Source organism: Eptatretus burgeri, chromosome 10, assembly GCF_056783735.1.
Source record: "Eptatretus burgeri isolate ZD-2024b chromosome 10, Ebu_testis_v1, whole genome shotgun sequence".
Lineage (NCBI taxonomy): Eukaryota > Metazoa > Chordata > Myxini > Myxiniformes > Myxinidae > Eptatretus > Eptatretus burgeri.
The window spans coordinates 105,949,024-105,974,984 of NC_140970.1; the positions used below are offsets into that span (position 1 = coordinate 105,949,024).

The 25,961-nt window shown below is 43.7% G+C and overlaps 1 long non-coding RNA gene across 1 annotated transcript in view; it reads left to right on the forward strand.

The window, feature by feature from the left end:
- Nucleotides 1-8,676: 8,676 nt before the first annotated feature.
- LOC147019374 (uncharacterized) overlaps nt 8,677-25,961 on the forward strand; it is a 106,679-nt gene continuing 89,394 nt past the window's right edge. The window contains exon 1 of the long non-coding RNA XR_015062834.1: nt 8,677-8,784. This is a non-coding gene — a long non-coding RNA (uncharacterized LOC147019374). The remainder of the gene's footprint in view (nt 8,785-25,961) is intronic.

A 25,961-nucleotide genomic window follows, 5' to 3' on the forward strand; every position in this document is an offset into this window, starting at 1 on the left:
TTTATGTTCTACTGACCGATTTTGTGGCGGATCTGGAGGGAAAACTGTCAGATGAAATTCAACGAAGCTTTACAGGATTATTACTTACCACCTGAAGTTTATACTATGAAACATTTGATGACGTAGGTCACGTGGTATGGCGGCCATATTGGATTTTATACAAAACCTAAAAACATCTTCTTCTCCAGAAGGGATAATCTGACAGCCTCAATCTTTTGCACACATTTGCTAAGTTCGATGGTAATGTGAATTTGTTAATTTGGTCGAAATCGTTACATAATTAATATGATTTAAAATGATGCCGATTCGCCTCATTAAATATGCAAAATATGCAAATGAGAGTTGAAAAAATTTAATGACAAATTTAGATAGTACATAAACAGGGGACTCCCAATATATTTATACTATGTCTGTATTTGACCCCAGTGAGCCCCCAGCGCCCCCCAAAGTTGAAAATGACCCATTTTTGAAATGTCATAATAAAAACAACGCTTGGATGAAATTCAATGAAACTTATCCATTTAATAACTCTCCACCTGAAGTTTATACTTTGAAAATTTTGATGACGTAGGTCACGTGGTATGGCGGCCATATTGGATTTTCTTCAAAACCTAAAAACATCTTCTTCTCCAGAAGGGATAACACGATAGCCTCAAACTTTTGCACACATTCGCGAAGTTCCATTGGAATGTTAAGTTGTTAATTTCGTCGAAATCGTTGCATAATTTATATGATTAAAATGATGCCGATTCGCCTCATTAAATATGCCAAATATGCAAATGAGAGTTGAAAAAATTTAATGACAGATTCTGATAGGCCTTGAAGAGGGAACTCCAAATATGTTTACACTATGTCTGTATTTTACCCCAGTGAGGCCCCAGAGCCCCCCAAAGTTTAAAATCACCCATTTTTGACATGTCGTAAAATGAAAACCAAAGAAGATAGACAAAAAGTGACCACAAATTCTGGAAGATATTTTCACGTTCTATAAGTTCGCCATTTACATTAATATGCAAATGTGGAGTTATTGGACTTTTTTGGGGACTTGAAAATTTGTCCAGCCTCGATTTGTCCAATGTGAAGTTTCTTTCTCTATCATGTATTGCTATGGGCTTTTCAATCCTTCATCGATATAACTTGAGGGACCCCGTAGCTGGGCCACATTGCAGACTTGAACTAACTTTCTAACTCGGAAAACCCACATCATGTGACAGGGTGATGGTGTTGAAATTTGTTAAAATGGAGGCACGCCTTGAAGCCCGGGATTACTGGTTTACAAGTTTTGATTGTTATTATTGTGGTGAATGGAAGGTCGTGACGTGTGACCACATGATGCCCGGCTCGAGCACAGAAGAGATAAAGCTGAGGTTCGGCTCGGCTGTGGGGTTTTGTCCCTGGGGCATTGCCGTTGTATGTCGCCGGCTCACTTGGTGCTCATTGAATGGTGAGAACACTGATTGATATATAATACTGATTTATTTTGCGGTGATTAGTTGCGCGTGTGTACCTTACTGCTTATGTACTCCATACTGCGCCTGTATTTCCTGGTGTGCCCGTAGAAGCGGCTTCAATCAAATGGAATAAAGCCTAAACTCTGAAGGTTCTTCTCTCGTCTTCACTACAATTTATTCCATTTGGTTTTCTCGGCTCTCTCAACCAACGTTGGACAAGATCTACAAACCAGAGAGGTTCGACGCAGACCCAAACGCGACTGACTCAGAAATGAAATGGTCGCATTGGTTCTGTTCCTTCTCACACTATCTGACCATCATCGAACAGGGAGCTGACAAATTTGCCGCTCTCGTGAATCATGTCTCGCCCGGCGTATACAGGCTCTTCTCGGAGTGCGACACTTACGAAGCAGCGATCGACGTGCTGCAAGCGCTCTACGTGAAGTGCAAGAATGAGGTATACATACGACATCTTCTCAACACATGCAGGCAAGCTGCCGGGGAGACAATCGATCAGTTCCTGCAAGCTCTGAATCAGCTGGGAAAAGACTGCAGCTTCCGGGCCGTAAGCGCCGAGGAACACCGAAAGGAAGCGACACGGGAGGCATTCATCCAAGGACTCAGATCAGCCCACATACGGCAACGCTTACTAGAGAAAGCGCAACCCACTCTTGACAAGGTAGTCGATCAGGCTCGAGCGATGGATACGGCACAGCAGCAATCTGAGTCATTTGGGACACCGATGCTGCTAATGAACGCTGCTACGATGGCAACTCAAGGAACCCCACTGGCACAGACACAGCCAGACATAGGGGATGGAGAAACACCCGAGGAGCCGGATACCCAGGCCACGTCAAACTCCTCAGCTGCTACTCCGGTTGGTAAATGCTTCTTTTGTGGGTACAAAAGGCACCTCCGTCAAAAATGCCCCGCCAGAGATGCCACATGCATGAATTGCGACAAGAAAGGGCATTATGCCAGGGTATGTAAATCTACTCTAAGGAGAAATAAACCCACTTCTGCGGCTCTCTACTCACAAAATAAATTAACTGCAGCCTCCCCGGGGAATCTATCCAAGGCTATCATCAACGTACGAATTAACGGGCATATGGCTGAGGCACTGATTGATACCGGTAGCTCTGAAAGTTTCGTCAACAGCTCGCTAGTGAAGGGCAGGAAATGGAAAATCCACCCGACAGACAATACGGTATGCATGGCCGCCACCTCACTACAATCCCACGTACGAGGGTACTGCAAAGTCGAATTGGACATAAAAGGGTACACGCATCGGGATGTAAGGGTACTGGTGCTTCGTGATTTGTGCGCAGACGTAATTCTGGGTCATAATGTCCTCAAGCAGCACACGAGCGTCGAAATACCCTTTGGAGGAAGCAAACCTCGTCTAATTTTAAATGCTTTGACCACCGCCGAGGTAACGTCCCCCCAGCTGTTCGCTAACTTGTCGCCGGTCTGCAAACCGATAGCGATCAAATCGCGGCGATATACCACTGCTGACATGAATTTCATCACCTCAGAAATCAAGCGATTACTGGAAGAAGGAATTATAGAACCGAGCGATTCGCCATGGCGCGCACAGGTGTTAGTAACCAGCAGTCAGAACCATAAGAAACGAATGGTTGTCGATTATTCCCAAACGGTCAATCGTTTCACCCAACTCGATGCCTACCCCCTGCCGCGCATAGACGAGATGGTCGAACGCGTGGCCAATTATAAGGTATTTAGCACCATCGACTTGCGAAGCGCCTATCATCAAATTCCCATCCGAGAGGAAGACAAACCTTACACCGCATTCCAGGCAGGTAGACGCCTCTACCAGTTCAGGAGGATACCATTCGGTGTCACGAATGGAGTAGCTTGCTTCCAACGGGTTATGGACGACATCATCTCAGATGAAAACCTCAAAGACACTTTTGTTTACGTGGACAATGTCACAGTGTGCGGTAGGGATCAGGGGGAACATGATATGAATCTGGACAGATTCTTGAGCATTGCTAGAAAATATAATCTGACTCTCAACTACGAGAAATGCGTATTCTCGGCAAGGTCAATTGACCTTCTCGGCTACACGATAGCCGACGGCACAATTAAGCCTGATCCTGAACGATTGCGCCCACTTCGTGAGCTACCCCCACCTCAGGACCTGCAGACAATGCGCCGGGTGATCGGCATGTTTGCTTACTATGCGAGATGGATTTCGCAATACTCCGAGAAAATACATCCCCTAGTGCATTGCAAAAACTTTCCACCAGATGCCGCTGTTGTGACAGCTTTCCACAACCTCAAAGATGATATCAGTAATTCCGTGGTTTTATCGATCGATAGCTCGGTGCCCTTTGTGGTGGAGACCGACGCTTCAGATCACGCGATAGCTGCTACGCTTAATCAGTCTGGGAGACCCGTCGCGTTCTTCTCGAGAACCCTCTCTGGAAGCGAGCAGAGACACTCAGCGATAGAGAAGGAAGCGTACGCCATCGTCGAAGCGCTGCGGAAATGGAGACATTATTTACTGGGAAACCACTTCACGCTCGTTACGGACCAACGATCCGTGGCATTCATGTTTGATGGGAAAAATAATGGGAAAATTAAGAATGAAAAAATTATGAGATGGCGGATAGACCTAGCCTGCTACAGTTACGACATAGTTTACCGGCCCGGGAAAGAAAACCCTGCTGCAGACACCTTCTCGCGGGTCAACTGCTCGGCCGCTATCGGTCGGGCTTTGCAAGACCTCCATGTGTCTCTGTGCCACCCTGGGGTAACCAGAATGGCACATTTCGTACGCAGACAGAACCTGCCCTATTCTATTGAAGATATTAAACAAATGAATGCTTCATGCCCTGTTTGTGCTGAACTAAAACCCAGATTCTATGGTGCGGCTTCTGGCAGACTGATCAAGGCCACTTCTCCCTTCGAGAGACTAAACATTGACTTCAAAGGGCCCCTGCCGACCGAGACAGACAACAGATACATATTCACTGTTGTTGATGAGTATTCAAGGTTCCCTTTCGCGTTTCCGTGCTCGGATATGACCTCGGGCACTGTCGTGAAATGTCTGTCTGACCTCTTCGCTATGTTTGGGAAACCTTCGTACATACATTCAGACAGAGGGCCGTGTTTCATGTCGGCCGGGCTAAAACAGTTCCTATTAGAGCACGGCATCGCAACTAGTCGAACGACGGGTTACAACCCACAGGGTAATGGGCAGGTGGAACGATATAATGGAGTTATTTGGAAAGCCGTAACTCTGGCGTTGAAATCAAGAGGACTGGGGCCCGAGCGGTGGGAGGTTACCCTTCCCGACGCTCTGAATTCCATACGCTCTCTGCTCTGCACGTCCACCAATGCGACTCCTCACGACCGAATGTTTACTCACCAACGACGTTATGTTGACGGCCAATCGGTGCCCAACTGGCTAACCCATCCCGGAACAGTGTTCATGAAACGCCCGGTACGACAAAGCAAGTATGAACCCATGGTGGAGGGGGTCGAGCTCATCGATACTAATCCAGAATACGCTCATGTCAGGCTCCCGGATGGCAGGGAGACCACTGTGTCGGTTCGTCATTTGGCTCCCTCAGGTACTCCCCCCGCCAGTACACCACCATCTGGCACACCTCCCTCTGACATTCCCTCCCCAGGTGTTTCTCCCCCAGGGACTCCACCCGAGAAGGGTGATGGCGGAGCTACCGCGTTCCACCCGGGGCGATCGGGGAGTCATCTCCGGCTCGAGTCGAGGCTCACCAAAAGGATCAGAAGCCTCCCTCAAGTGAAACCGCCATCTACTCCCGGAGAGGCCGGCGAATAATACCCCCTTGCCGACTCAATCTGTAAAGGGGATTATCGGCATCCTTGATGCTCACGCCCCTATATGCTCGTTACATAATATATCGATGCTCATTACCATGCTCCTACAACTCAAAATAATCCTCACTGCTTGGCATGTATGCTTCTGTAGCTTAGATAGTTCGCATTGCTTGAAATGTATACTCCTGTAGCGCTGAAGTAATCATGGTGCGTTAGCTGGGCCTCTAGTTACATTTTAAAGACGGGGAGAATGTGGTGAATGGAAGGTCGTGACGTGTGACCACGTGATGCCCGGCTCGAGCACAGAAGAGATAAAGCTGAGGTTCGGCTCGGCCGTGGGGTTTTGTCCCTGGGGCATTGCCGTTGTATGTCGCCGGCTCACTTGGTGTTCATTGAATGGTGAGAACACTGATTGATATATAATACTGATTTATTTTGCGGTGATTAGTTGCGCGTGTGTACCTTACTGCTTGTACTCCATGCTGCGCCTGTATTTCCTGGTGTGCCCGTAGAAGCGGCTTCAATCAAATGGAATAAAGCCTAAACTCTGAAGGTTCTTCTCTCGTCCTCATTTAAATTATTCTTTTTCCGCCGGCATTTTGCACCCTTCTTCAATTTAAAAATCATTTTCTCTGGAACACTAAGTCCGATCGACACGAAGTTTTCACCATAGTTTGTATCTTTTTTGATAGCACACTCGCGTTATAATTATGACGTCATTGGTCACGTGGTGCGGGCGCCATCTTGAAAAAACCGAAAAACTTTGGACCTCTGTATCTCTGAAACTTTCTAGGGTAAAAATGTTTTTGCTTCATGAATTTTATTAAGCTCCCTATGCGGAACACGTGTGATTTTTCTTGACGTCAGAAGTGAAGCGATACACCGGTGAAAATTCGTCAAGTAGAACGCCATATAGAAAAAATCTGAAAAATTCTGAGCGTCATCTACACTAAAATTCATCGTCAAAAATGTTTTTTTTGACGTCATCGATGACGTAATTCGGCCGCCATCTTGTTTTTTAGTGTTTTTTTTTTTAATCTTCTTCTCCAGAAGGGCTGGACAGAATAAGGAGAAACTTTACAGGTACATTCCCCCTGAGGTCCTCTTTCAAGTTTGTTAATTTGTTGTTGATACGTCACATGGTTTGGCGGCCATCTTGAAAAAACCCGAAAACCTTCAAACATCTTCTTCTCCAGAAGCGCTGGTCCAATGAAGGCGAGATTTCAGAACTATATTCGTGACATGTATGCGATGCAAGTTTGTTAATTTCGAAGTGATAGGTCACATGGTTTGGCCGCCAAGTTGGATTTAAGAAAAATATAAAATAATGTTTTCTCTGGAATTTCATAAGCCATCGAAGCGAAAATTTGCAAGTGCCTTCCTCCCTCAAGTCTGCATACATGGTAAAAAAAATTTTTTACCTCAGAAGTCACATGGTTTGGCGGCCATCTTGGATAGAAAAAGAGACCTTATTTGATTTACACGAAACTTCACAGACTTGTTCAGGTCGACGATGGAAAGCAGAATTTAAATTTATGATATCATAGGTCACAAGGTTCGGCAGCCATCTTGGATTGAAAATGAATAAATTTTAAAAATCTTCTTCTCCAGAAGGGCAAGATAGATTAAGACGAAACTTCACACATATATTCCCCATGAGGTCCTTTCTCAAGTTTGTTAATTTGTTCTTGATCGGTCACATGGTTTGGTGGCCATCTTGAAAAAACCTGAAAACCTTCAAACATCTTCTTCTCCAGAAGCGTTGGCCCAATAAAGGGGAGATTTCAGAACTGTATTCGGGACAGGAAGGCGATATAAGCTTGTGAATTTCGAATTGATAAGTCACATGGTTTGGCCGCCATCTTGGATTAAAGAAAAATATTAAATAATGTTTTCTCTGGAACCGCTTAACAAACGAATCGAAAATTTGTAATTATCATCGAGACGGCAGTATGCACGCATGCTAAAAATTATGACGTCACACGTCACATGGTTTGGCGGCCATCTTGGATAGAAAAACGCACCTTTACCGATTAACACGAAACTTCACAAACGTGTTCCAATTCCCAGTTGGAAGCAGAATATAAATTTCTGATGTCATAGGTTACATGGTTCGTCAGCCATCTTGGATTGAAAAACAATATCTTCAAACGTCTTTTTCTCTGAAACGGCTGAACAGATCCAGGCGAAACTCGACCACTATGATCGCCTCTCCATGACGAATAAAAAGTTCTCACCCCCTTTTGAGGTACGATGCAACGTTTGGCAGCCATATTGGATTGAAGGAAAAATATTAATTAATGTTTACTCTGGAACTACTGCATCAATAAATGTGAAACATCAAGTTTATGGTGGAATGCTCATGCGGAATGAGGGTTTGAAATTTCAACGGGATCGGGCCCAGGGTTTGGCAGCCATGTTGGTTTTAAGAAAAATATTAAATAATGTTTTCTCTGGAACTGCTTAACCTAGTGAAGCGAAAATTTGCAGTTATCGTTTACGATCGTGTTTGCACACGTGGTGAAAATTATGACGTCACAAGTCACATGGTTTGGCCGCCATCTTGGATTGAAGGATAAATATTAATTAATGTTTACTCTGGAACCGCTGCTTCTATATATATACGAAACTTCACATTTGTAATTTAGGCGACATGCGAAACAAAAGTTTAAAATTTCAATCTGATCGGTCACGCGGTTTGGCAGCCAGAATTATTTAATTATTTGAATCTGTTCGCCAGTAATAAGGAAATTGAACGCTTTGTGCTGCCCGGTTCGTAACTCGTCTGTTCCGCGCCGTTTCGAAGCAGGCCTGTGTTTGTATCACTTTTAAATAATGTTTTCTCTGGCACCGCTTATCCGATGAATGCGAAACTTTGCTACTATGATTTAAGTCTCATGTTGTATCAGTTGTGTCAAAGGCGGACACGTCTGGGTACCCGGTCATCACTGCCAGCAGTTATAAAGTAGCAGTTCTAGTTATTATTGTTATTATTATTATTATTATTGTTGTTTGAGAGTTTTCATCAGATTAGGTAATAGAAAGGTTGGAGAAAAAATCGTGAGGTGAATTCCGATCGGTAAACGCAGGGGGTGGAAACAGATCACGTGGTTACGGGAGAAGGACGTGGCTTTGGGAGGTGTATAGTCAAAAGTGAATTTATTTGTTTTTTAAAATAAGGATTGTGTAACATTCGGAAAAGGGAAGGTTGAAGTAAAATCGTGGAGGTGTGTGGTGAATTTGGAACTGTAAACGCAGAGTGAAGCTGCTGGGTCGATGAAACTATCAGGAAGAGGGTGGAGAGAGACTCGTGGTTGCAGGAGGTGTTGAGATCGAAAGGATACAAGGAAGATTATTAATTCTTGATGTATTTTTGAAGAAAGGGCAAGATTCGGGAATGGGAGATTGTAGGACGAAATCTTGAAGGTGATGGCGAGAGTGGCTCACCTCAAGTTGAATAAAGATGGTGTGCCGGCAAAAGGATGATGATGAAGAAGGATCGGGACTGGTGCGTGTGCATGGAGAAAGGTGTTTTTTTGTTTGTTGTTGTTTTGAATTTAAGACAAGAAATGGAGTGTTTCGTTGAGAGGGATGGGGGACGTTGGGAAAGTGGCGAAAATAGGAAATTAAGGCGAGAGAATACAAATAAAAACGATCGTACACCAAAGAGGGGAAGGATGGGTAGGCCTCAAGGAACCCGGTAAGACAAGGTCGACAAAAACTCGCAAAATAGCACGATTTTTGAAACTAAACCGAACTAGGAACATGCAGTAACGTGTGTGTGAGAAAATAAACAGTTAAAACGGGACAGATAAGGCCTGACTTGTTTAGACAAAAACAAGACTTGTTTAGCGTCCACCTCTTCCAATTTTTCCAGGTAGGGAGGGAGGTTTCTTTTATTTATTTTATGAATGGAGTGGCGGCGTGCCTGGAGGACGAAGACATGGATGATATTCATGGTGAGAAGGCAAGTTAAGAAGGTACAGGAGACCATAGAAACTTTCAAGCTAGAAATTGAGAAGAAAACATGAAAATTTCTGCTTCAATCATTGTTTAAGTGAAAGTTAAACTTGTACACATGTATTTAAAGTGATACATTTTGAACGTGCATTGGCGTTGGCCATTAACACACTGAACACACTTGGCTTTGCACTGCCACTGTTATCAGAGACTGTATCACCACACCCACAGTGGTGCACTTCAACAGGGATCAGAAACATGATGAATGAGCCAAGGTTTTTCACCACATCAGGTCAGGTCAGGTCAGGTATGGGAGAATGTGCCAGAACAGCGCGTCGCTGCGTCCACTTTCCGCCGGTACTCCAGGGGCCTCCATCTGGCCTTCCCCCAGGCAGATGCCAGGCTCATCCCCATCTCCTTGAGATGCTGGTCAACCACGAGGCACGTGGTCGGCCCATTAGCCTCCTCCACTCACGAGACTCCCTCGCTGAGAGAATCTGGTGAGCAGGATCAGCGTCAGGAAAACGAGCCACATGTCCATACAGCCGCAACTGACGCTCATGGACCATGCAGGAAACAAATCTTATCCGAGTCTCTCTCAGCAACCGCTCATTGGACACAAAATCTGACCAGCGATAGCCAAGGATTCTCCGAAGAGACCTGGTAACAAAGGAATTAAGTCTCCATCTCAGATCCTTGGTCAGAGTCCAAGTCTCGCATCCATAGAGCAAGAATGGAAGCACCAAGAACCTGATGACTCGGACTTTCGTCCTCCTGCACAGGTACCGGCAGCACCACACCCCATCATCCAGTGAATCCATGACTCCCCAGGCCCGACCCAGACGTCTATTGACCTCTGACTCACAGCCCGCAGAGACATGAATATCACTGCCAAGGTAAGTGAATCTCTCCATGACCTCAACATCCTCACCACAAACAGACACAGACAGGACAGCAGCATCTAAAATGTCATTGAAAGCCTGGATCTTAGTTTTCACCCAAGAAACCCGTAATCCCAGTGGCTCAGACTCCTCATTCAGCACCTCGAGGGCCCCCAAAAGGATATCTAAAGTCTCCGCAAAGATGACTGCATAATCTGGGAAATCAAGGTCCGAGATCTTGTCATTCCCAAACTATGCACCGCAGCTTGATCTTTCTGACATCCTCCCTAAAATCCAGTCCATACAAGTGTTGAAAAGTGTGGGGGCCAGTACACACCCCCTGACGAACTCCAGTAACAACTGGAAATAAGTCAGAGATGGTACCACCACACTTCACAGCACTCTCAGTACCAGAGTAGAGTTCAGACATCAGATCGATCAGTTTTGGTGGCACCCCACGAAGACCAAGAATCCTCCAGAGGGCGTCCCGATTCACTGAATTGAATGCTTTACAGAGATCAACATAGGCTGCAAGCAGCCCCTGCCGAAACTCTCGCCTGCGTTCGGTGAGGACACGAAGGGCAAGGATACGGTCAATCATTGACCTCTTTGGTGTTAAGCCTGACTGCTCTGGATGCTGGTGCTCAAGCAGATGGTGGCGAACCCTATCAAGAATTATCCGAGCAAAGACCTTGCCCGGCACTGAGAGCAGCGTAACCCCTCGGTAGTTGTTGCAGTCTTGGTGATCACCCTTCCCTTTCCAGAGAGGGACAACAAGGCCCCTCTTTCAATCAGTTGGGATGATGCCTGTGTTCCAGGCAAAGCACAAAACTGCATGCAACGACACGAGTGCAGCATTTCCACCAGCCTTGAGAAGTTCAGCATGGATGCCACAGTCATCACCACATCAGTCACAGATTAACTCGAGGAGACCTTTGTTATGGACTTGCTTGTCCCTACCTTTACACATGAGAATGCACATCGCATGTCATCGTCAATAGGATTGCCGTCGTTCATGACATTGCACAATTCATAATACAGTTCTAAAATCTTGATATCCACGGCCGGCGTACAACCAAACCAATCTTTAACTGGCACGCTGCTGCCTTCCTTGGCCACACAACATATCAGAAATACCATTGTCAGTCTATACAAATGCATGTCCTACTTTAAAACCTTCCATTCACTCGGATCTGTCATTGAACACAGCATGCATGCATGCATCAGCAACTGGAAAACAAATGGCGTCGATGTTAATAGACAGGCGCATTGGTGGGTACACCTTTGTCCGATAGAAGGGCCATCGTCGGGATGTTCGTCGGTGGGTTTAAAAGTGCGAACATGATTCTACACTATTGTTAGGTGGGAAAACGACGTTTTGACAGTTTTTGCATTTTATTTTAAGGGTTTTTTGAAAAATAAAAAATAAAGAAAAATCCAGGTCGGGAACATTTCTCAGGTCGGGCGGAGATGCGAAACAAGTAATTTTTTTACGTGGCTTAATGACTGGAAACTTGACTTTGAGAAAGTCAGCAAAATAATAATCCTGAGAGACCCTGCCATTGCTCCAAACCCAGAACCGGAAGTCAATTGGTGGTTGAATTGACTTTTTGACCTCAAAACTAATTGGTGGTTGAATTGGCCTTTAGACCTCAAAAATAATTAGTGGTTGAATTCACTGATATGATCTGTAAATCCTCTTCAAGTTTCAAGTCAATCAGATGAAAATTGATGATTTTAGAAATTTGACAAAATTGGCATTTGGCCTATGTTGAACTTTTGACCTTTTGACTTCAAAAATCAATCAAACGGAACACTAAATACTACATTAGAGTCATCAGAAGGAACCCGAAGAAGTAAAGAGCAAAGATGGAGTCATACGGATGACCCTGGATAAGATTTGGGTTTCAGTCGCTGCTCCACTACCCTCAAACCCATCCAGGTGCAGCCAAGTGAGCCTTACAGAAAACTTTCTGAAAGAATTCACTCCTCCTCACCAGAACCCCCTCCCCCAATAGGCTTCTTGCTTATGACCAACTCTACCATTTGGTGAAGTTTCTTGAAGATGGGTATAACATCGACTTGTAGGCGATTGACAGACAAACAAAACAATTAAGATGCCATGCAGAGCACGATGCTTGCGAACTCCAAAAAAAATTTTGACCTTAAAATAATTAGTGATTTCATTCAATGATCAAATATGCAACTCCTCTTCAAATTTCAAGTCAATCGGATCTAAATTGACAATTTTTGAAATTTGGCCAATATCGACTTTTTTGGTCTACGTTGACCTTTTGGCCAGTATTGACCTCAAAACTACTTGTTCATTGAATTCACTGAGCTGATATGAAAACATCTTCAATGGGATGAAAATTGAGAATTTTATAAATCTCACCTGAGTTGTTGACCTTTGTCCTATGTTTACGTTGTGGCCAATGGTGACCTGAAAAATAATTGGCTGGTTGAATTCACTGACCTGAATTGCAAACCCTGTTCAAATTTCAAGTAAATCGGATGACAAAAAAAATGACTATTTTAGAAATCTAACAAGGTTGTTGACCTTTTGACCTTATAAACAATAGGCTTCTTGCTTATGACAAACTCTACCATGTGGTGAAGTTTCGTGAAGGTCGGTTTAAAAATTAGGACCTGTAGGCAATTGACATTCAAACAAATACAGACAGAACTACAGGGTGCCCCACAGAAAACCAGGAAATTTGGTACAGTTTATTTAAAACAAAACAAAAGCAAACTTACATGTAGTGTAAAACAAAGATGCACTTTATTTTCAAACAAAACAAAAGCAAACTTAGATGCAGTGTAAAACAAAGATACACTTTATTTATATTGTTGCGGTCCGGGGTGGCGGGAATCTCACCCGGTCCGAGGCGCCACACTCACCACCACCGTACCCGGGGTTTATAACGCCGGCCGGCTCAGCACAGGCCTCGGTCACGCGCCTTCATTCGCGATACCAACGTAATCATTGTACCTTGCCACTTGGGGAAATAGAACCACTGGTTACAGACTGGTTGTGTCAGATGCCGAGCGTTTTCTGCCAGTCTGTAACCATTTTGGTTTTATATGCCAATCGAACGGATCGTTCCCCGACGCGACACAAATTAATCCATAGCGGCAACTTCATACGAATTAACCAGATTTATTGGGGAACATCGGGGATCACAACACAAGCAAAATTCACGACAATGGTTTTATTAACAATCCTCAACCCGTTCTTAACTAGGGAAGCACGGTCTACAGGTTTCGAGGGGGTCGCTACCGAAATATGCCTTATACAACACGTGCAGCCAAAGACAAACAGCATGCATGCAAGACAAGACAGAGTACTTGGTGAGGTTTCATGGACGATAGGACAGTGTCAAAAAGCACGAATGTTGCTCGCAACAGGCGGATGTCCACGGATTCGAACTCCCAGCTCGAACCACGCCGCGTGGCAAAATGGCGCTTGTCCTTTTGGCGCAGACCTCACGCACGCGGTCTCCGCGCGCTCTGGCCCCGCGCAGTGTCGACGGCAAAAGTCCGCCAGATCAACGATGGGCCTCAGCCGATCTCTCTCCAGGTTTCAGCATACAAATCCCAGCCTGGCCCGTTCACCAGACAAGGCCCAAACCGAGGTGCCAGGCTCCGCAGGCGGATCGACAACGTGTCCAGCCGTGAGGTGAGTACGAACCATCAGAGGCTCCACGGCCAGACGCAGACCGAACCTGTCGATCACCTTCCCATACGAGTCGATCAGTGACTCAACGTGCAGGCAGCCTCTCAAAGCCGACTGCCGTTTTTGTACCGGCAGAGTCCACACTGTCCCTCCTTCGTTCGATCGCCTCCAAAACACGTCGTGCCTCGAGAGCAACTGTTTCCACACACCGAACCTCTTTACGAAGCCTTCGTTTGCTCACTTTGAATCCCGAGCACGCTTCGAGAGCGACTATCTCCACACACTGGACCCTTTTCACGAAGCCTTCGTTTCCTCACTCGTTTGCTCGCTTCGAGACACGAGCACTCTTTTTACGAAACCTTCGTTTCCTCTCTCGTTTGCTCACCTCGAGTCACGAGCCCGCCTCTCTCGGCGAAAAACGACAAAGTCCTCCCCCTTCGCGTCACTTCCTCCCTCTCACCACACCCTCTCTCCAGGCCACACACCCTCAGCCGACTGGGAGGGGCCTATCCCGGGATGGGGTCGGAATAAGAGGGATCTCTTGTTCCACCACCAACGCACAAACAATAAAACAGCCTTTTACATCTTCCGACACACATATAACATACAATTTACTAAACAACCAAGCTAAACAGGTATTTAATGGGGGATCTGAGCTAATCCTATATTTAGTAGTCCAATAAGGGCCATTTCCATAACAATATGTTAGTTTATTGATATGGTAAAATACGGCAAAATATATCTCGATCTCAAATTTCCTGGTACTCTGTAGAGCGCATACCTCTGCCACATCATGCCTGATCCATGAGAACACATCTGGCCCAATACATTTTTGAAATATCATGCCAGACAGTACTATATCGTTTTTGGCCATGTCTGTCAATGGTGAAGAATCACTTTGGAATTAAATAATTTTCGTATCCAGATCTGGATTTGGATCTTCCCTAAAATCAAATGAAGTCGTCCTCGCCACACACCCAACCTGTCCACCAGGTTTCGTCCGAATCCGTCCACACCTTTTTGAGATAACGTGCTATACATTAGTTGAGCCATATCTCTCAATGGTGAAGAATCACTTAAAAAATTATTTAGATCTGGATCTGCATTCGGATCTTCACCAAAATTGAATCAATTCTTCCTTGTCACACTCCTAACATGTTCACCAAGTTTCAGCGGAATCCGTCCACAACTTTTTGAGAGATCCTGCACACAAACAAACAAACAAACAAACAGACAAGCCGGTAGGCGACGAGGGATCCACTTGAATCGAAGCGCTGGATACGATGCTTTTCATTCTGACCGATCCACCGACGAAGATTCATTGCCAAGACGTACTGGTTCACATACAATTGTTCCTCTGCCTGGCAAGATTTTTCCTATTGCGTATTTTGCCAACTGGCACTCCTCACAGGACTACCATTTGAAAAAATAAAACCTCAAGTAAAATTTTCTAAATATCTCGAAGTGTTTAATCCCGAAGTCTCGTTTCTCCACATTCAAAACTGTAGGACAAGTATTGAAAATAGTGAACGTAGGTCGAGAAAAAGTATTTTTTCGAATTTTGCGTATTTAAGCCCCGACGCCCTTGGTGACCGAATCTGGAAAAATGCTGCGGTTCAATATTGTAGTAGTTATTAAACTCTATCCATACACCGAATTTGAACGTTCCGCCATCAATGGTTTCCGAGGTCAAGGTCATTTAACATATTCCCTGGTTCACCACCTTTCCGCATTCGGAGGGCTGCCATTTGGAAACTATGAGAGATAGAGGAACGTTATGCTGTCGCGATAAGGCCTAAGTCACATTTACTCTACAGCGAGGATACTGCGGCTGTACGCCCTCTGAAATGGCAAACGTGCGGCGGCCGCAGAGTTTCTGCGGTGGCCTCAGGGTGGCCCTACGCCGTTTGGCTATCTTTTACAGGTCGTAGGGATCGCCGTGCGGAGGCAGAGTTATAACTTTTTATACTATAACGCGGAGTTATAACTTTTTTTCATTTCTACGTTCACCGTAGCATTTGACAAGCCGAAAAAAAAAAAAACTGGTAAAAATAAAAAATGAATCCACTCGTTACCATCCGTCTGGCCACACGTTTGCCTTAGGGCCCCCCTGCAATCGCCATGCGGGCACCTTGAGGCTACCTTGCGTCTGCCTTGAAAATTCTATGGCCACCGCAGGACCCCCTTAAGGTCACCGTGCGACATCAAATCAAAGACCGTCTGGCAACCCCAAGTTTTCAGTCTCCACAATTTCTAAATACATCGTGCGGCTCCCCGAAAAATAAAAACATATGTGACTGCTACATTGTGTGGCCGTGGAAATACTGCGACCGCCGTACAATTGCTGGTGGCCGTAGATTTTGGGGACCCCACGGCTGCCGTGGCAAATGTGACTTAGACCTAACTGGAAGGGGATGCAAGGAATAGGCAGGCGTTGGTCCGGTCACTCCACCTATCATAGAAGCCGCGCTACGTCAGTTACCATTTAGGTTCTTAAAACTCGGTTTTTCGGCCGCTGTATAGCAACGGAACTCAAACGCGCACACTTCCAGCCCATATGTCACCTGCTCGCCAAGTTTCATCGAAATCGGTTTGCTGCTTTGTGCTGTGGAGCCTCGTGTTTTACACACACACACACACACACACACACACACACACACACACACACACACACACACACACACACACACACACACACACACACACACACACACACACACACACACATACACAACCCGACAATAACGAATATCTAGCGAATCCCAACAGACAAACAGAAAGGGGTGAAAAGAAAACCTCCTTCACCTTCTGTGGCGGAGGTAATAACGCACAAGATGGACTAATATATTTGAAGTCAGAAACAAACGTACATGGGTGAAAACATCGTTAGACGGAGGTGGACGGAGAGTCTGAATTCCAACTCTCCGTCTACAAGCCACATGAGGAAAGAAAGTTGCAAAACCTCCAGTCTTCGTCCCAGGAGGTGAGGTATTACGTACGTAATACATCGTTAGTGTCTTCATTTTGTCAAGAGCATCCATCGACAACCTTCATCGGAGGTAGTTGAAACTTTACCCCATGTTACATGACCATGTGATATTGTGGTCACTCTTTTGAGGTCAACATCGGTCAATTTTCGAAAGCCTTAATTTTCATCCGATTGATTAGAAATTTGAAGATAATTTTTTTATAAAGTCACTGAATTCAAGCACCAAATAACTATTTTTGAGGTCAACATTGGTCAAAAGGTCAACAGAGCGGAATTTCTAAAATGCTCAATTTTCATCCAATTGACTTGACATTTGAAGAGTATTTATATTTCAGGTCACTGAATTCAACTAGCCTATTATTTTTGAGGTCAACATGGACCAAAAGGTGAACAACTAAGGTGGTATTTCTAAAATCTTTAATTTTCATCCAATTGACTTGAAATTTGAAGAGGAGTTGCATATTTGGTCATCGGATTCTCTAACAGCGTCTAAAAACATTGTGAACCACGATCGATCATCTGGGGGGCCCTTGTCTCGGAGCCCCATGCAATTGCTTTGGTTGCACACCCCTAACACCGCCTCTGGACAGAGGGTTTCATTATAGCAGACAAGCGTGGGGATGTTTCTCCCTCTATCTTCGCTGACATTCATACATTTCACTCTTCTCCAGATGACTTGAAGAGAGATGAACAGGAGTGCCAAGAAGCAGTCTTCGCTCGTTTTATTACTTGCTGGGCATGGTCCTTTTGTATACAACTAAGTCTTGGATCAACAGAGATTACCTTACCGTTTTGAGAGCAGCCCTCCTTTCCTGGATAGCCTGTTTGCACTCGTCATTCCACCAGGCATCAAATGAATCACTCATATTTTCGATGCATTCACCATTTTTATCTGTAAGTTTGAAGCCCCAAAAATGTTGTGGCTGTTGAAGACATCACACCAAAGAATCACCCTTTCCCACTTACTTAAAACTTCCTCGAGCATGTTGTAGATCAACGGTTGGCAGGGGTTGTAGAAATTTATGATGGTAACAATTTTATTTGTGCAAGGGAATTTGATAATATTTCATTCCAGTTCAGCATCACATTCAACTTCCATGAAGGACACACCGAGCTTGACAAACAACCTTCATCCACCTCCATTCCCACTTGCCCTGTCCCGACGTATGAGGGTATAACCAGAGATGTTAAATTGGTTGTGACTTTTAAGCCAGCTTACTTGTTTGCGGATTTCATTATATCCGGTTGGTTGTAAGATCACTGATAACCTTAATAAAGTCAGGCTCATAGGCAGCTAAACAATAAGCATTCAATTGGATAATGATCTTTTTTCACCGAGGAATCCTGAGATGTGTCGGATCCACCCCAGTGATTTTTTTTTATTTTTTTTTATTTTTTTTAAACTAGACTTGCTTAAAACGCCACATGATATTCCATAAATAGGCCACCTGATATTACATAAATAGGCAACCTGTTATTCCATAAATAGGCAACCTGTTATTCCATAAATAGGCCACCTGATATTCCATAAATAGGCCACCTGATATTCCATAAATAGGCCACCTGATATTCAATAAACAGGTCACCTGATATTCTATAAATACAGCACCTGATATTCCATAAATAGGCCACCTGATATTCCATAAATAGGCCACCTGATATTCCATAAATAGGCCACCTGGTATTCCATAAATAGGCCACCTGATATTCCATAAATAGGCCACCTGATATTCAATAAACAGGTCACCTGATATTCTATAAATACAGCACCTGATATTCCATAAATAGGCCACCAGATATTCCATAAACAGGTCACCTGATGTTCTATAAATAGGCCACCTGATGTTCTATAAATAGGCCACCTGATATTCTATAAATAGGCCACCTGATATTCTATAAATAGGCCACCTGATATTCTATAAATAGGCCACCTGATATTCTATAAATAGGCCACCTGATATTCTATAAATAGGCCACCTGATATTCTATAAATAGGCCACCTGATATTCTATAAATACGCCACCTGATATTCTATAAATAGGCCACCTGATATTCTATAAATACGCCACCTGATATTCTATAAATACGCCACCGGATATTCTATAAATACGCCACTGGATATTCTATAAATACGCCACCGGATATTCTATAAATACGCCACCGGATATTCTATAAATACGCCACCGGATATTCTATAAATACGCCACCGGATATTCTATAAATATGCCACCGGATATTCTATAAATACGCCACCGGATATTCTATAAATACGCCACCGGATATTCTATAAATACGCCACCTGATATTCTTTAAATATTCAACGAGATATTCGATAAATACCCCGCCTGATATTCGATAAATACCCCTCCTGATATTCTATAAATACCCCACGTGATATTCTATAAATATGCCACCTGATATTCCATAAATAGGCCACCTGATATTCTATAAATAGGCCACCTGATATTCTATAAATAGGCCACCTGATATTCGATAAATAGGCCACCGGATATTCTATAAATAGGCCAGCTGATATTCGATAAATAGGCCACCGGATATTCTATAAATACGCCACCGGATATTCTATAAATAGGCCAGCTGATATTCGATAAATAGGCCACCGGATATTCTATAAATACGCCACCGGATATTCTATAAATACGCCACCGAATATTCTATAAATATGCCACCTGATATTCTATAAATACGCCACCTGATATTCGATAAATATCCCGCCTGATATTCCATAAATACGCCACCTGATATTCCATAAATACGCCACCTGATATTCCATAAATAGGCCACCTGATATTCCATAAATAGGCCACCTGATATTCCATAAATAGGCCACCTGGTATTCCATAAATAGGCCACCTGATATTCCATAAATAGGCCACCTGATATTCAATAAACAGGTCACCTGATATTCTATAAATACAGCACCTGATATTCCATAAATAGGCCACCAGATATTCCATAAACAGGTCACCTGATGTTCTATAAATAGGCCACCTGATGTTCTATAAATAGGCCACCTGATATTCTATAAATAGGCCACCTGATATTCTATAAATAGGCCACCTGATATTCTATAAATAGGCCACCTGATATTCTATAAATACGCCACCTGATATTCTATAAATAGGCCACCTGATATTCTATAAATACGCCACCTGATATTCTTTAAATATTCAACCAGATATTCTATAAATACGCCACCGGATATTCTATAAATACGCCACCGGATATTCTATAAATACGCCACTGGATATTCTATAAATACGCCACCGGATATTCTATAAATACGCCACCGGATATTCTATAAATACGCCACCGGATATTCTATAAATATGCCACCGGATATTCTATAAATAAGCCACCGGATATTCTATAAATACGCCACCGGATATTCTATAAATACGCCACCTGATATTCTTTAAATATTCAACGAGATATTCGATAAATACCCCGCCTGATATTCGATAAATACCCCTCCTGATATTCTATAAATACCCCACGTGATATTCTATAAATATGCCACCTGATATTCCATAAATAGGCCACCTGATATTCTATAAATAGGCCACCTGATATTCTATAAATAGGCCACCTGATATTCGATAAATAGGCCACCGGATATTCTATAAATACGCCACCGGATATTCTATAAATAGGCCAGCTGATATTCGATAAATAGGCCACCGGATATTCTATAAATACGCCACCGGATATTCTATAAATAGGCCAGCTGATATTCGATAAATAGGCCACCGGATATTCTATAAATACGCCACCGGATATTCTATAAATACGCCACCGAATATTCTATAAATATGCCACCTGATATTCTATAAATACGCCACCTGATATTCGATAAATATCCCGCCTGATATTCCATAAATACGCCACCTGATATTCCATAAATACGCCACCTGATATTCCATAAATACGCCACCTGATATTCCATGAATACTCCACCAGATATTCCATGAATACCCCACCTGATATTCTTTAAATATTCAACCAGATATTTGATGAGTACGCCACCCGATGTTCGGTAAACGGTCCACCAGGTGTTCGGTAAACGGGTCACCTGATATGCTATAAATATTCCACCAGATATTCAATAAACAGGCCATCTGATATTCTATAAATAGGCCACATTCAATAAATGTCACCTGATATTCGATAAATAGGTCACCTGATATTCCATAAACAGGTCACCTAATATTCCATAAATAGGCCACCTGATATTCCATAAATAGGCCATTTGATATTCAATAAATATTCCACCAGATATTCGATAAACAGGTCACCTGATATTCGATAAACAGGCCATCTGATATTCTATAAATAGGCCACATTCAATAAATGTCACCTGATATTCGATAAATAGGTCACCTGATATTCGATAAATAGGTCACCTGATATTCGATAAACAGGTCACCTGATATTCCATAAATCGACCACCTGATATTATATAAATAGGCCACCTGATATTCGATAAACAGGCCACATAATATTCAATAAATGTCACCTGATATTCCATAAATAAACCACCTGATATTCGATAAACAGGTCACATAATATTCAATAAATGTCACCGGATATTCGATAAATAGGCCACTTGATATTTGACAAACAGGTCACCTGATAAACGATAAATATCTTAGCTTGATTGACTATCTTAGCTTGATCGACCAAGCATCTTAGCTAGATTGACTATCGATGGTGGACCCTCGTTGTCGTCTTCACCAGACAGAGAAATCCTCCATCATTCACCTCCTCGCGATACCCAAGAGGACATAATTTGGTCTGAAATGTGTAAGATCGAACATAAGAAGAAAGAAAAGTGGAGAGATGCGATAGGAATACCAGAATATGGCCAAAGCACCTTCGACCCTCAAAACAGCTTTCAGGTAAATCCATAACATTGTTGCCTTAAACAGGAGATGGCGCTGTCGGATAATAAGATGTTCTTCCAATGAACTTCGATATAGGAGGATGCCATTAGGCCCAAAAAAGACAGCACAATGGTTATTTATCCATTGTCCATCTTTTTAAATATTCAATGTCAAGCAAGGAAGCAGCACGTGTCCCATTTTAAAATTCTTTGGTATAACCCAACCTGTCCACCAATTTTCATCCGAATCCGTCCACGAGTTCTTGAGATATCCTGCTCAAAAAACAAACAAGCAATAAAGATGTTGTACATAGCGTGACACTTGCGAAATCCAAATAAACAATAGTTGCCATGAAAACAGCAATTTGTTACTTTGTAAAATTTTACTTTTCAAGTGTTTTACATGATAGAATGTTATTGTTTGGAAATGAAGTCTTTTGCAGTTTCTTTGAGTTTTTGATGGTCCGCAGTAAGATCTTTGTCCACTTTGAGATAAAAGCGACTGTCTGATAAAATTGATGATGGGTTGTCTTTTGATAAAGGTCCATCTGCCAGACAACCACCTTGCCACCTTTGTCCGCTAGTTTGATGATATCTGAGCGAGTCGTTCCTGGTCCGTCATTCTGAGCAAGTTGCTTGTGCATCCTGAGCGAGTCGTTCGTGATGAGCATGATCCCATCTTGCTAGAAGTTCCAAGATGTGTAGGGAGATGGAGAATGTCCTGAAATGTTAAAAGGATGTCCACGAAGAGAAAAATGAAGGCAGCCACTCAAGTCTCCATTATGAAGTTCTTCAAAAAAAATCACAAGCAAATCAGCCTCCATTTCATCTTCTGAGCATTCAATCTCAACTGGACAGCCTGCCACACCTGAATGAGCCTGCCACAAGCAACATGTACTGTATCCAAGCCCAATCATGACAACACTGATTAAAAAGTAATTCATTTTAATGTTTTTATTTGTTATATGTTTTATTTACACATTGTTTACTGCTTTTTTGCCCCTCATCGCACCCCCACCCCGCCTCACTTCCCCACCCCTCCTTGCTTCCCCTTGCTTCCTCACTCTTAGTGGTTATGGTGGCTGGCTTAGGACATTAGGGTCCTGAGTTTGAGCCCCATTTGCCACTGAATTAACACCAGGTGGGGTTGACTCAGCCTGTCATCCTTCCGAGGTTGGTGAAATGAATACCAGTGTGCTGGTATAGGGGCACAGCATCAGCAACATAGTCAAACCCCAAGAAAATCGTAGCTACCCTTCAGCCAACTGCCACACGCAAGAAGAAGAAGTATACCTGTCTTCCGGATGGTGGATATCTCCGGACAGGCGCTCTCCTCACGCTGTCTTCCCCTGACGTACCGGGACAGTGGTTATGCAGACGGTGGTTATCTCGGGACGGGTCCAGGCGGTTGTTATGTTCGGATGGACCCTCCCCTCACACTGCCTTCCCTTTCTCTCATCTCCTGCTGCCTTCCCTTGCCCTCCTCTAATGCTGCCTTCCCTTTCTGCACCCTTCCTCACCCCCCTCCCTCCTCTCCCTCCTGTCACCCTACCTCCTCTCTCTTCTCCTTCTTACTCCCCCCTCCTTAACATTCCCATCAGTGAAGCGACGGGTTGTATTTGCTCGTATTTAACATAATGGACCATTATTTTGTGGATTTGTGGAACCGTGGGTCCTGTATCCCTCCTGGATTCTGTAGAGTCAAAAACATTGAATATCATTAGTATGACCAATCAAGAAGCTGAGGCGTAGAGCCTCCTGTTCTCTCATCACAGAGACGTCAGTGGCATCCCTGACGTTTCATTTAAATCACATCTCGTCTGATCTTGCACTTCCTCCCCATTCATCATCCACCACCACACAAACTCTTTCAGGTTGAACACATTCTTCCAGAAACGCCTTTATTGTTCCCCTTTAAAAGTGCAAGCCTTGCAAACCTTTACAGGTCGAACACAATCTTCCAGCAACGCCTTGCTTGTTATCCTTTAAAGGACAGGCTTTCTGCTCATCTGTACAATGTTGGCCCTGTATTTTCTTTCTCTTGTGAAATGTGTCTCTCCAGTCATGCTCTTGTATCCAATGCTTTGAGGTTGCAGCTCAAAGTCAAGCCATCCATTTCATTGATCCACATCCCACATAATTTACTGCCAAGGTCTTGGTACTCCTTAACTTGGTGATAAAAAGGACAATGAGATTACATTCTCTCATGAGGGCTGCTCCAAAATGCAGTTCACTTGATGCTGATGTAGTACCAAAGGGGGAGAGCTATCTATCTTTAGGAACAAGTCCTCAAGGTGTGCTCATTTCAAATTACCGACTGACCCTGAAAAAGTTTACATTGTGGTGCTAAGTTTCCTTCTCTTTTATTAGCCCCAGTTGGACTTGGTCCGAAACGAGGGTTTATGGATTTGGTCTCGATTTTCGTGCCTGTGCGTGCGTGCGTGCGTCCGCAATCATATCTCGGACGTGTGTGAACCGATTTTATTCGTACTTGGCACAAAGACAACACTTGATGGTATACATATGCACATCATCTTGTTTCGAGATGCGATCAACGGTTTTACAATGTTCCGAAGCACAAAGCTGAGTGGCTGAATAAGAAGAGAAAATAAAAATTCCCGAGCAGCCCAAAGTCCTCACTTGAACCCAAATGAACATCTATGGTGAGATTTGAAGATTGCAGTCCATCGACGATTCCCATCAAACTTGACAGAACGAGAGCAATTTTCATGTGAAGAATGGACAATGATTTCAACATCTCACTGTGTAAAGACAGTAGAGACCTTCCTACAAAAGACTCATTACAGCAGTTATTGCTGCAAAAGGTTCTTCCACCTAGTACTGATCAAAGGGGCTGAATACTTTTACAACCAGTGAATTTTGATTTGAACATGTTTTTTTACAGGTGTTCCTGACATGTAACCTCCTTTAACTGTAACAGTGTTTAGTTTGATCTCCTCAGTTATTAATAAAAGAGTTAATTTGGAAAAATTGTTTCTACATCATTCGTAATTCATCTGAATGTGGCTTCATTGGTAGGGGGTGAATACTTTTGCAATGCCTTGCTTGTATACAACATTCATAAAGTTCCTTTCTGTCGACATGTTAACACTAACAATTTTACTTTCCGAGCTCTCAAAATCCCAAAACAGGAAAGGGTCCAAATTTATTGTTTCATCTCAGACATTTTCCTCAAAGACAGTGCCAATATGGATCGTTTAACAAGGTTGTGCTTAAAAAAGCATCTGCTGTTGTACAGTGTATTGTTACGGTCTGGGGTTCGAGGTTCACCATGAGGGGAAGCGCGCGCGTTCCCACTGAACATCCGGTCCTGAGGCCACCAGCCGCGGCTGACTCCGTGGCTCGGGGGGTTGCGAATCAATCTTGACTGCCAATTGGTACCGCCAGTCCTGGAGCTCGGTGTCACTACTTCGTGTGGGTACCTCACCTTTGGATGACGATATGAATGTGGGTTCATGTCATCGATGCATACTTGTCTTAACTTACCTGATCAAGTGCAGCCGAGCAGAGCTGCCAAGTACGCACCGGCTAACAGAGCAAATCACGTGGGGTAATGGAGGACTACGTATGGACTATGCTGGACCAATGGAGGAAAAGACGTGACAAATTGGGTACATTCACAATAACAGCAATATATTTAGAGCAAGGGCGAGGAAAGGTGTGTGGACGATTAGCAACAGTTATAATACAAAAGCAAAATTCATACAGCAGGGGAAAGCAAGGATTCATGAGGTGCAGCAAAAGAAAATGCAATTATTTACAAAAACACAAAGAGAGGCAGTGCAGGGTTAAAACGATCCTAAAACTTCTACAATCTTATATACACTAACATGATGGGCACCATTAGAATCCTACCTACGGAGCTTAGATAGTAAGAAAGATGAAAAAATATTTGAGGCGTTTGCAACCTCTTTGTTTAGCAGGCAAGTCCGACGGACCTGCGCAAACCCAGTCGCTGAGGAGCGGGAAGGGGGAAAGAAAACTGGTGTCTGGTGCATGGTTGGGAGGTGCAAAATGAGGGTTGAGGTGCAAAGAGGAAGATGCAAAAGATGTGGATCAGTAGCCCCAGACAATCGCTGATTCTCTTTTATTGTGTCTACAGTAGATGAGATGGAGATAATAAAGAAGAATGTGTGAGGAGATAGGAAAATGGTGAGGTGTAAGGAGATCTGTAAGTGCATTACTACACTGTCGAATACTGCACCCAGTCTGGCACCTGGCTCTTTCGCTCGGCCGTGGACACCGTTCTGCTCCG